Here is a 12,480-nt window from a genome sequence, read left to right as displayed (position 1 = left end):
ACTTCAATTGCCATTTATAACAATAATCCATTAAAATTCAATTTTTATGATGAACATTTTTTGTAACGATTTTGGGATCGTTAGATGAAAAGAATTTTAAAATCGAAAAAAATGAAAGGAATTACCATCAATTTTTTTTCAGAATGTGATTGGTCACTTAAAAGTTTATTTTTTAAATAAATTATAAAAACGAGTTTAAAGTTTATCAAAAGATAAATTTTGATCTACGAAAATATATTTTGAGTTCAAGAGTCGATTACGCATGCAAAAAGATTTTCACCTCATAATGCCCATAAATTAGTATTAATTAATCATGCACTATTTTCGGTGTTAGATAAAATAGTTTTGATTTAAAATTTAATACTAATTTCTTTTATTTTTTATTTTAAAAAAATAATTTTATTAAAATTCTTTATTTAGTAATATCGAAGAAATCTCTAAGCTAAAGAATTCTCTTAAAATTCTTCAACATCTAAGTAGAACTTTAAAGATAGCTTTTTTTACTGATATTTATACCATGACATTTCTTGAAAATGAAAATAACATTCTTCAGGAAAGATTATTGTTGTTGGCTCTACAACATCTAAACAGAGTACCAAAGATTATTTTCTTCAAAATATTATTTTTATTTTTTTTTCATGTTTTTTTTTAAATTAAACACATTTTTTTATCCGAAAATGCCAACGATAGTATTATTAGATGACAAACAATAATTAAAGGGATAAACATGCCAATTGAGTCTAATCAATAATAAATAGATGCATTAATAGATGTTATGCGTAATAATGAAATGCAATTTTGAAATTTGAGTTCTTAAATATAATAAGATTACTCTGACTCCTCAACATCTAGGCAAAGTTTAGGTGCTATTCTTTATATTTAAGATCCCATTATATCACTATATATATTTTTTATTAAAGTTTTAATCCCATTGTTAAGACGAATCAAGGACTCGCATGAAAAGCTTAATGAAATAAAATTTCTTAAGTATCCCATTATCTAGGCGACATTCAAGAATAAATTATTTCAAGTGAGATTTTCACACGTATCCTTAAAATTTTGGAATGGTCTTGGGTAAAGCTTAGGTCGAGGTTTTAAAGTTTGAATAATTTTTAAGTGATGTTTCGAGGTTGCATGCCAAATTTAGGATTTAGGTTAAATTTAGTGTCTTGATCAATTTTTTAAGATTTAGGATCTCGCTTTAGGGTTTTAAGATTGGAGATTCGAGATTTGGGAGCTTTGGATTTTAAGGTTTTGGTTTGAGTTTTAAGGGTTTTAGGGTTTTAGGGTTTAGAGGGTTTTAGGGCTTGGATTTTAGGGTTTGGAAGATTTTGGGGTTTTGAGGGTTTAAGATTTAGAGGTTTAGGGTCTAGAAATCTTAGGGTTTTAAAGGTTTTAAGGATTTTAGAGTTTCAAATTTTAGGGATTAGAGAGTTTAAGGTTTCGATTTTAGTATTTAAAGGGTTTTAGGGCTTCGATTTTAGGGTTCAAAAAGTTTAGAGTTTAGTTTTAAGGTTTAAAAAAAACGCAAACATCTCTAAAAATTTTTAACATCTAGGAGAATTTTAAAAACAAGTTCAGTTTTTATAATTTTTGAAAATTAATTTTTCATGTTTTTTTTCTTTTTTTTATTATTAATTATTAATTTATTAACTTATTATTATTATTTAATAATTCTCCAATATCTAGGAAAAATTATTTTTTAAAAGATTGTTTTTTATTCTCTCCGTCATCTAGGCAAAGAAAAAAAAATTTATTACTTTATTCTTATTATCGTTTTTTTAAAGATTTTTTTAGCATTTTTTTATTATTATTCTCTTTTATTTATTTTTTAATTATTATTTAAAAAAGAAAAATAAAAATTTTGAAATTTATTTTTTATTCTTATTATTGTTATTTTATTTGTTTTATATTATTTAATAAGATTTGTTTTGAGAATTTTTACAAAATTATCAAAAATTTTAACTTTATTACTCATTATTTATTAATTTTTTTGTTTATTTATTTAGCTTTTATTTTTGTTAATTATTATTATTATAAAAATAAATATTTATTCTAATAAATTTAAAAATTTAAACAATCATAAATAACGAAACTTAAAGTGACATAAATAATATATAAATAAATAAAAACAAATCAAAAAAATTTTAAAAAATAAAATCCAAATAAAAAAACTTGAATAAGATCAATCAATGGTCATGTCAACGTTGGTCTGGGTGGACCAGTCAGTAGTGGTCTAGTTCAACAATTCGGATGGATTGGCAGTCTAACAACGGTTCAGTTGAATTAGTATGGGTCTAGAGGCATAGACGGGTCGCAAGTCAAATGTGTGGACCTCAGGTAGGATCAAGGATGGCACACGAATCTTGGAGCTCAAAATGGCTTCGTTTTTCTTCTTTTTAAATGGCATCGTTTCCTTTCTTCTTTTTTTTATAAAAACTCAAAAAAAAAATTTTTGTTCATTTTTTTCTCTTCTCCCTCCCTCTTTCTCAACCTCAATCAACTGGTGGCCATATGCCATGCTGGTAGCCTTCGGTGGTCCCTTGCTGTCGTGCCAGTAGCCAAAAAAACTCAAGAAAACTCTCAAAAAATTTTCTCGACCCCTTAAACACATATTTGGGCCTAGTTTCACATGAATCTCATTGAAATGCCCTGGATCGAACTTTAAGGGTTCAGTCAAACCTTTTTTTTTATACTTTTTTTTATAAAGCTAAATTGATTTTTTTTTTTTGCAGGGGCTTTGGCACTGGGTTCCTCTCTTTTTGGGAGGATTGTGTTTCTAATTTTTTTTTTTAGGTTTTTTTTTTTTGGAAGTGAGTTTTTCTAAAATTTTTCTAATAAAATTTTTTTGGGTTGTTTTTTAGTGGTTTTCTGGTGATTTTTTCTTGTGGGTTATCTAAGGCTTAAGTTTTGGCTAGGTTTTCGTTGGGGCTCCTAAAGGAGTGGCACAAGTGTCATGCGTGGGTCTATAGAGGGGTGGTCGGAGCTTTTGGAGTACGTGATGATGCACGAATGGGTGTTTGTGGTGTTGCATGTGGAGGTCAGGAGTTGGGGTTTTGGGATTGTTATAAAAGAGAGGCTAAGCTGTGTTTTCTTGGCAATTGGTGTGTAATGGGTAGCAAGCCCCTCCTTTTCTGTTGAGGTGCTGAATGGCTTTATAGGGCTAGTTGGGATATGTGGTATCTGGTGGATGTTCAGAGGGTGTTGATGGGGTTATATTGGAATGGTTCTATAGGGGAATAAATGGTCAGTGATCTAGTGAACAAAGGGTGGACAGTGCCTACAAAACAGTTAGGGCATAGGTTTAGTGGTGCCATGCACGGCACCACTGTCTCTCTTTTCTTCTTTTTTTTTAAAAAAATTAATTAATGTACTTAATTATTAATTTTAATAAAAATTTAACAAAAAAATGGGGTTTCATCTGGTAAACTCGGATAAAATTCCATATATACAACATTTTGATAATAAAATTATAAATAGATCATATAAAAGAATGTGTTCTTAAAAATCATCAATGAAAAGAATAGGGTCAGACAAAACCTAAGAATAATATGAACACATTCAAAGAATAAAAAAAAATGGTTAAAGTATGATTTCGTTGCATCGATCAATTAAGGTGAATGGTAGGATTATGCAAGAAGCTTTTTCAATGTCACATCAATCAATTATAAAATAATTCATCTTTTATCAAAGATTGGTTGGTCCAAGAATTAGAATGCGGGATTGAAATTGTCTTTGATAAAATATTTCTCCAATCGTGCCTTTATTTTTTTGGAAGCAAAAAATAAATAGCAAAAATATAGCTGAAGTTTTTTCATTTTAATAATAATTTATTCTTCCCAACTCGTATATGAAAATCAGTCCCTATCGTAACGGTTTTGGAATCGCCAAACATAAAAAATTTTGAAAATCGAAAAAAATAAAAAGAGTCTCCGCCAATATTTTTTAGGGTGTGATTGGTCATCCAAAAGTTTATCTTTTTAATAAAAATATAAAAGCGAGTTTAAAGTTTATCAAAAAGATGAATTTTGATCTACGAAAAATCAGGTTGGGCTCAAGAGTCAGTTACACGTGGGAAAGGATTAGCACCCTACAACGCCCATAAATTAATACCATTTAATCATACACTATTTTTGGTGTTGGATAAAATGGTTTCGATTTGAAATTTAATACTAATCCCCTTCATTTAAAAATATTTTTGCTAAAATTCTTTATTTAGAAATATTGAGAAAATCTTTAAGTTAAAGAATTATCTGAAAATTCTCCAACATCTAGGCATAATTTAAAATAACTCTTTTCACTTGAGATTTAATACAATATCCCTTAAAAGGAAAATAACACTCATTGCAAGAAATGATTATTGGTGACTCTCCAACATCTAGGCAGAGTATTAAAAATTATTTCCTTTAGAATGTTATTTTTATTTTATTTTATGATATCACAATTTTAAAAGTAAGTAAATAAAAAACATTTTGTGCGAAAAAATAAATAATGGTATTATTAGATAGCGAGTAAAAATTAAAGATAGAGAAATATAAGTGAATGCAAATAATAACAAATAAATGTATGTAAGCTAATAGGTGCTGTGTATAATGATGGAATGCAAATTTGAGATTGGATTCTTAAATATAATGAGATCACCTTAACTCTCCAACATCTAAACAGAGCTTAGGTGTGACTATTTATATTTAAGATCACATTTTATTACTATTCCTCTTTTATTTATTGATTTTAATCCCATTGTTAAAGCGAATTAATGACTCACCTGAAAAACTTAATGGAATAAAGTTTCCTAAAGACTCCATCATCTAGGTGACAATCGAAAACAAATTACTCCACTTGAATTTTCACATGCATTCTTAGAATTTCAAAATGGTTTTTAATATAGGTATGGGTCGAGGCTTTAAAAGTTGGGGTTTCAAGATTTTGAAGTTTTGGATTTTGGGGTTTTGGTTTAAGTTTAAGGCTTTTATGGTTCGATCTTAGGGTTTAGAGGGTCTTAAGGCTTGAATTTTAGGGTTTGGAAGGTTTAGGGTTTTAATTTTAGGGTTTGAAGATTTTAGGGTTTTGATTTTAAGTTTGAAGTTTGAGATTTTGATTTTAGGATTTAAAAATTTTGGGATTTGTCATAACAGTTTTGAGACTGCCGGATGTAAAGAATTTTAAAATCAAGAAAATAAAAGGAGAGTTACCACCAATCTATTTTAGAGTATGATTGGTCACTTAAAAATTTATCTTTTTAATAAAACTATAAGAGTGGGTTTAAAGTTTATCAAAAGATAAATTTTGATCTACGAAAATCAGGTTGGGTTTGGAAGTCGGTTACATGTGAGGAAGGATTAGCACCTCATAACGCCCATAAATTGGTACCATTTAATCATGCGATATTTTCGATGTTAGATAAAATGGTTTTGACTTGAAATTTAATACTAATTCCCTTCGTTTAAAAAAATATTTTTTTTGCTAAAATTTTTTATTTAGAAATATTGAAAAAATCTTTAAGTTAAAGAATTATCTTAAAATTCTCCAACATCTAGGCAGAATTTAAGATAACCCTTTTCACTTAAGATTTAATATAATATCCCTTAAAATGAAATAACACTCTTTATAGAAGATAATTGTTGGTGACTCTCCAACATCTAGGTAGAATATCAAGAATAATTTCCTTCAGAATGTTATTTTTATTTTATTTTATAATATCACAAATTTTTTTAAAAATGTATTATTCCTTTTTATTATAAAATATTTTATCACAAGTAGTAAATAAATAAGAAAAATTAAAGACAGAAGAATGCAAATGATTACCAATGATAACATTATAACGTATGTATGCCAATGAATATTATGCAATACAAACAAATGGATTTTTAAGTATAATGAGACCACCTTGACCTCCAACATCTAGGCAGAGCTTAGGTGCGACTATTTATATGTAAGATCTCATTTTATTATTATACTGTTATTATTAATCAATTATTAACCCTATTGTTAAAGCGAATTAAGAACTCATGAGAAAAACTTAATGGAATAAGATTTCTTTAAATACCCAATCATCTAGGTGGCATTCGAAAATAAATTACTCCACTTAAGATTTTTGCACGTGTCCTTAAAGTTTCGAAAAGGTTTAAGGTATAGGTTTAAGTCTAGGTTTTAAAGATTTGGTGACTTTTGGATGATGATTCGAGAATACGTACCAAATTTGGGGTTTTTAGAATTTTAGATTTTTAGGTTTTGGATTTTAAGTTTTAAGATTTTGGATTTTAGAGGTTTTAAAAATTTGAATTTTTAGGTTTGGGATTTTGGATTTTAGGGTTTCAATTTTGGGGTTTGAGATTTGGGGTTTTAGTTTTAGGGTTTGGATGTTTTAAGGATTTGATTTTATGGTTTGGAGGGTTTAAGGTTTCGTTTTTAGGATTCAGAAGGTTTATGGTTTCATTTTTAGGGTTCAGGGGGTTTACAGTTTAATTTTAAGGTTGGAGGTTTAGGGTTTAATTTTAGGGTTTGGAAGTTTGGGGCTTAATTTTGGAGTTTTGATTTTTAGGTTTTGAAATTTAGGATTTGGATTTTAGGGTTTAAAAAAAATACGAATATCTCTAAAATTTTTCAATATCTAGGCAGATTTTCGGAGCAAGTTCGATTTTCATAATTTTTAAATATTAATTAAAAATTTTCCATGTATTTCCTTTTTTATGAAAGTTCATTATTATTATTATTATTATTATTATTATTAACCTTTTTATACCATTTTTTATTAAATAATCTTTATATAATAATTTTCCAACATCTAGGCAGAATTATTTTTAAAAGTATAATTTTATTCCCTCCAACATCTAGGCAGGAAAAATAAAATAAAAAAAATTATTCAATTATTATTATTATTTTTAGATTATTATTATTATTTTAAGCATTTTTAATATTTTTTTAGTTATTATCCTATTTTATTTTCATTTTATTATTATTAAAAACAATCAAATATATATTCTAACAAATTTAAAAATTTATCATGCATAAATATAAAAAAATACTCAAAATGACAAAAATAATAATATAAAAAAATTCAAAAAAAAATTACATGAATCGGACTAGTCAACAGTCGGTCTGGTTGACTCAGCTATTCGACGATTCAAACCAGTCCGAACCAGTTCACTGGTGATTCAATATCAGTTCAACAATTTTGAGCCGAGGTAGAAGTAGGTCGTGGGTCGGGTTACGCAGATCTTGGATTAGATCTGGGTTGACGTACGGATCCCCTTAGTCCAAAACGACGTTGTTTTGAGTTTTATTCTTCTATATAAAACCAAAATTTTTTTCCAGCTCACTTTATCTTCTGCTCTAAAAAAAAAAAAGTTCTTTAAAGCTCTAGAGAGAACTCCCAAGGGCTCCGTCGGTGTTCGATCGCCAGCGTCTGTGCAAGCCATCGTGCCTACTGTCATCAATGGGCCGTCGTCGATGGTCGAAAAACACAAAAAACTCCCAAAACACAATGTGATCTTTTCAGATCTGGTATCCATTTTGCCAAAGCCCCAATCGACGTAAATCGAGGCTTGAAGCTTTCGATCTCTTTTTTTTTTTAAAAAAAAAAAAATTGATGAAATTTTTTACAGGTGGCTTGACATTGGGTTCCACCCTATGATGAGGATTGTGTTTTATTTTTTGTTATGGATTTGTTTACGGTCTTCTCATGGGTGAGTGGGAGTGTGAGAAAGCTTGTGGGTTTCTGGGTATTTGAGTTTTTATGCTTTTGTGTCTAAGAGTTCGAAAGAGCTAAAAGGGAAAAGGTTGGGTGTTTTATAGTGCTGGGAATGGTGATGGCAGGTAGAGCATGTGCCTGGCAAGGTATGGGTGGTGGTTCTAGGCAGTTAGGGTCAATAAGGTGCAGGGATTCTGATGGGACTGAGGATGGTGATGGTAATAGGGTGGGTGGCCAGTGGTGCCGTGCAAGGCGCCATTGCCATCCCAATTTTCCTTCTTCTTTTTCTTTTTTCTTTTTGTTTCTTTTTTTGTTGGTTTTATTTTTTTTAATTATTATATTTTATAATAATATAAAAAATATTAATAAATAAAACTTGAAGATAAACATTAATCAAGTAGATTCGAACAAAATTCGGTGTCTATAGGTTTAGATTTCGAAGGTTTTAGGATTTGGATTTTAAGGTTTTGGAGTTTGAAGTTTTGACTTTAGGGTTTGAGATTTGGGGTTTTAATTTTAGGATTTGAAAGATTTACGATATAGTTTTTTAGGGTTTACGGTTTTGATTTTTGGATTTTGGATTTTAAGATTTATGGTTTTAATTATTGGATTTTGGATTTTAAGGTTTATGGAAAACACAAACATCTCTAAAAATCTCCAACATCTAGGCAAACTTTTTAAGCAAGTTTGGTTTTTATAATTTTTGAAAATTAATCTAAAAAAAATTCTTTCTTATGAAAATTTATTATAATAATATTATTAATTTATTATTTATTATTTATTATCTTTTTATACTTTTTAATTTTAATTTTAATTTTAATTTTTTTTATAATAATTCTTCAACATCTAGGTGAAATTATTTTCAGAAGTGTATTTTTATTCCTTCCAATATCTAGGCAGAGAAAATAAAAAAATATTATTCAATTTTTATTATTTTATTATTATTTATTATTATTATTTTATTATTATTATTAAAAACAAATATTTATTCTAATAAAATTTAAAATTTTATCATACATAAATATTAATAATAAAGCTCAAAATAAAAAGAAATTCAACAAAAATTCAAAAAAAAAAATACCTGAACCGAATCGTGGTTCAGTCAAGCTAGTTTGGGCTGCTTGACAGTTCGACGGTTTCGACTTGTCCAAATCGCTTCACTAGCAATTCATCTAGACTGGTTGGAGGCTAGCTAAAGTGGGTCGCGTTGCATGGATCTTAGGTCGGATTCGGGTCCACGCGCGGATCCTTTTAGTCCAAATGATGTCGCTTTGGGCTTTGCTCTTCTATATAAAACCAAAAAGTTTTTTCAACTCATTTTTTCCTTCTATCCAAAAAAAAAAAAATCTCAGAGCTCTAAAAGAGCTCCAAAGGCTCTACTGGTGTATGATTGCCAGCGCCCGTGCTGTCACGTTGACTGTCGTGCCGATCGTTGCTAGATTAGTTACCGGTCACCACCTTTGGTGGTCGGAATCTTCCAAACTTTCTCTAAAAATCCCTCTCAATCCTCCGAGCCCAGATTTGGTCTCCCTTTTATGAGAAACGACCCCGATCGGTGGCGATCTAGGTTTGAAGTTTTTTAGTTCTTTAAAAAAAAAAAAACTCAAACTAATGATCTTTTTTTTTTTGTTGCAGATACCTCTTTGGCACTAGTTCTTCATCGATTCGACGAGGACTATGTTTTTTTGTTGATTTTATTATTATTTTTTTTTGCTTGGGTGTTTCGGTGCGTATGGTTTTCTGGATGTAGGAGACTGGTGGTACATGCAGGTGCTTGTGGAGGATTGGTTTTCTGGGCATCCAAGGGCTGGAGAGTTTGGGCATGAGAGTTTGGGGTTCTTGGGCGAGAGAGACTTGGAGTTTCTGAGTGTTCAATGGCAGAGTGATTGAAAGGAAAGGGATTAGAGTTTGGGGTCTTCTCGTCTCTTTGATTAGGAGTTCAAACTGATTTTTATAGAGATCTAGGATTGACAGAGCATGGGGCTATGGTGTGGTGGTTTAAGAGTGTTGATGGGGTGAATAGGGTTTGTAGGGTATGGGTGACCAGAGGGGCAGGTGGCCAATGGTGCCATGCAAGGCACCACTGCCACCCTAGTTTTCTATTTTTTTCTGTTTCTTTTTCTTGTTTTTATTAATTATTATATTTAATTATTAATTAATAAAAATATTAATAAATAAAACTTAATAGAAAAAATTAATCTAATAAATCCGAATAAAATTCGATGTCTACTGTCCCATCAAGTATTGTGAATGAAATGGAAAGGGGAAGGTTTATTCGACTATAATATCCAAATATTGAGATCTGAAACGATAAGAGAGCATAATAAATTGTGAGGAAACGATAAACAAATGAGCATTGTGGTTGTTGGATGACTTTGAACAACTTTGATTCCACTTAATTTAAAAAAAAATAAAAAAAAACTGAGTCTTAATTTGCCGGCCAAGCTAATGGCATTTTAATGCACAAGTTATTGGCCATAGAGAGGCCAATCATAGCCAATGTTACATGAGATGAACAAACAAGTTTCATTGGTTTAATTTAATAGAAGTTGGACTTTGGAACTTGATTAGAGAGTAATAAAAGCTAACGTAATAAGCTAGTTGTTGCTAAATTTATACAAATTAATCACGGATTAAATCAAAGTGATTTTGATTCTAATCTCCAAATAATAAAAAAAAATCTATGAGAAAGAAAAGATAATCAAATAACAATAAAATTTTAAAACTTCACAAACGAAATTAATAAGATGATACGTAGAATATATTAAAAAAACTTGATTAAAAAAATTAATATGTTTAAATTTTTTGATTTCATTTGTGGAGTTACAAAAGATTAACAAGTTAACATATATGTATATTAAAAAATTAATTAAAAAATATGATATTTATTATTTTTAATTTTGTTTATGAAATTAAAAATTCTAACAATATATCAAATTCCTTGAGAAGAAAATAAGAAATAATAAAACCAAGGTTCACATTCCTCTTAATTTGAAATTTCAACTCAAATTTTCAGCTAAAAAGAGTAATTTTTTTATCTTTATTGAAAATATTTCTAAAATTATAGGAGGCAAAATATAAGTGATAAGTGAGTGAAAATAAATGTAGCAAATCGCAAAAAAAAAAAAAAAAAAAAAAAAAAAAAAACTTAAATACTATAAAATGAAATATACTTTGAAAATATTGTTAGAAACCTTGCCAAATATAGTTTTGTTTATTTCAAATTTTCAAGTAAGTTATTCGATTAAATCTTTAGTCATTTAATCGCAGAAAATTTTACATATTCTATTTATTCTATTGCAAGTGTCGTTAATTGGATTTTTAATTATAATGCAATGAAAAGATGAAAAGGACCACGAAAACCTATATTTCGATAGTTTTTCTTTTAATAATAATATATATATATATATATATATATATATATATATATATTTCAAATGTATCATTCTCTTGCTTGCTAGCTCACGAAATATGTATAATATTTTTGAAGAAAGCTGCAGATAATGATAGGCTTTATAATATATATATATATATATATATATTTTTATAATTAAACTCAAAACAACTATACTAAAAAATAAATTAATCTAACTAATAATTTTTTTAATCAATTTTTCTAATGTAATAAAAGAAGTCATCTTGTATCTTTTATTTTTTCAAATATATCATCCCAAAATAATTATCAAAATATGAGTACATATGTATACATTTTTTTACGTGTATATAATATTATTTGATACCTTATCAATAACATTATATTAAAGTTATTCTCACTATCTAAAATTTACTTTTCGAAGTTTTGGATTCAATTTTGAAACAAATCAAATAAAAGATTAATTATAAAAATGACTTTCATATCTGGGTTAATAATGTCATTATCCTTACCAATTCTAAGGGTTTGTTTAGTTAGAAGTGAATTTTGACAGACAGGTGTTCACTTTGGGATCCCCACCTTTCTTTTACTCTTTTTCTTTTGAGCCAAGCCTTTTTTTGTTCTCTCCTTTATGGTTTTGCTCTTTCTTTGTTTTTTTTGTGAGATTTTTTTGTTTCTGTTTTTTTTTTTTTTTTAAGAGGAAGAAGAGAGAAAAGGAGAAAAAAAAGTTTTTTTAAATGACTCAATTCTGAGAGAAGTGAAAGTAGGTGCTCAATTTGAGAGGATGGAGATTTGATTTTTATTTTTTCTTTTCTGTTGAAGAAATTAACTAGATAAATTATTTTTAAGGGATGACTTATTAATTCGTGATATATTTTTTTTATTTGACTCTGACTTGAAAAGCTTTTTTTTTTTTTTTTTAGTAAATGGGTTTTTCAAGCAAATAAGGAGGAAGGATAGAAAATTAGGTTTATGACAAAATGAGGTAACTATTATTCAAACTTTCACTTTCCTTTGCTTGGTATTCTTTATCTTTTTTACTTTATTTGTTTCCCAGCTTTAATTTTTGGTTAGAATTACATTTTAAGATCAAAATTTCTTTGCTGCATATTTTCGTTGTACTTTCTGCACACATGTACATTCAAACAATGTTCATAGGAGTTATTTTTCTTCATTTTCTTTGTATTTTTGTCATTGTTCTGTTTCATTTTTTTAAACAGAAAATGTGGATAAATAGGTATGTTGTCTTTTATTTTGGATGCAGTGTTGAAATTTGTTCGTAAAACTCTTGATGCCATTTCATATCATGTAATTTTTGTTTATAAGAGTTATAGCACGAATGAACAACTTTAGGCTTCCGTCCCTGAACAATTGTATGAGTGAAAGATGCCAAATCTCCTTTTAAGATTCTGGCCCA

The sequence above is a fragment of the Durio zibethinus genome, chromosome 26 (assembly GCF_047325235.1).
Source record: "Durio zibethinus cultivar Kanyao isolate XHJ-2024 chromosome 26, ASM4732523v1, whole genome shotgun sequence".
In the NCBI taxonomy this organism is placed as follows: Eukaryota; Viridiplantae; Streptophyta; class Magnoliopsida; order Malvales; family Malvaceae; genus Durio; species Durio zibethinus.
The sequence above is the reverse complement of the archived record's forward strand: the minus strand, read 5'-3'. Positions refer to the sequence as shown.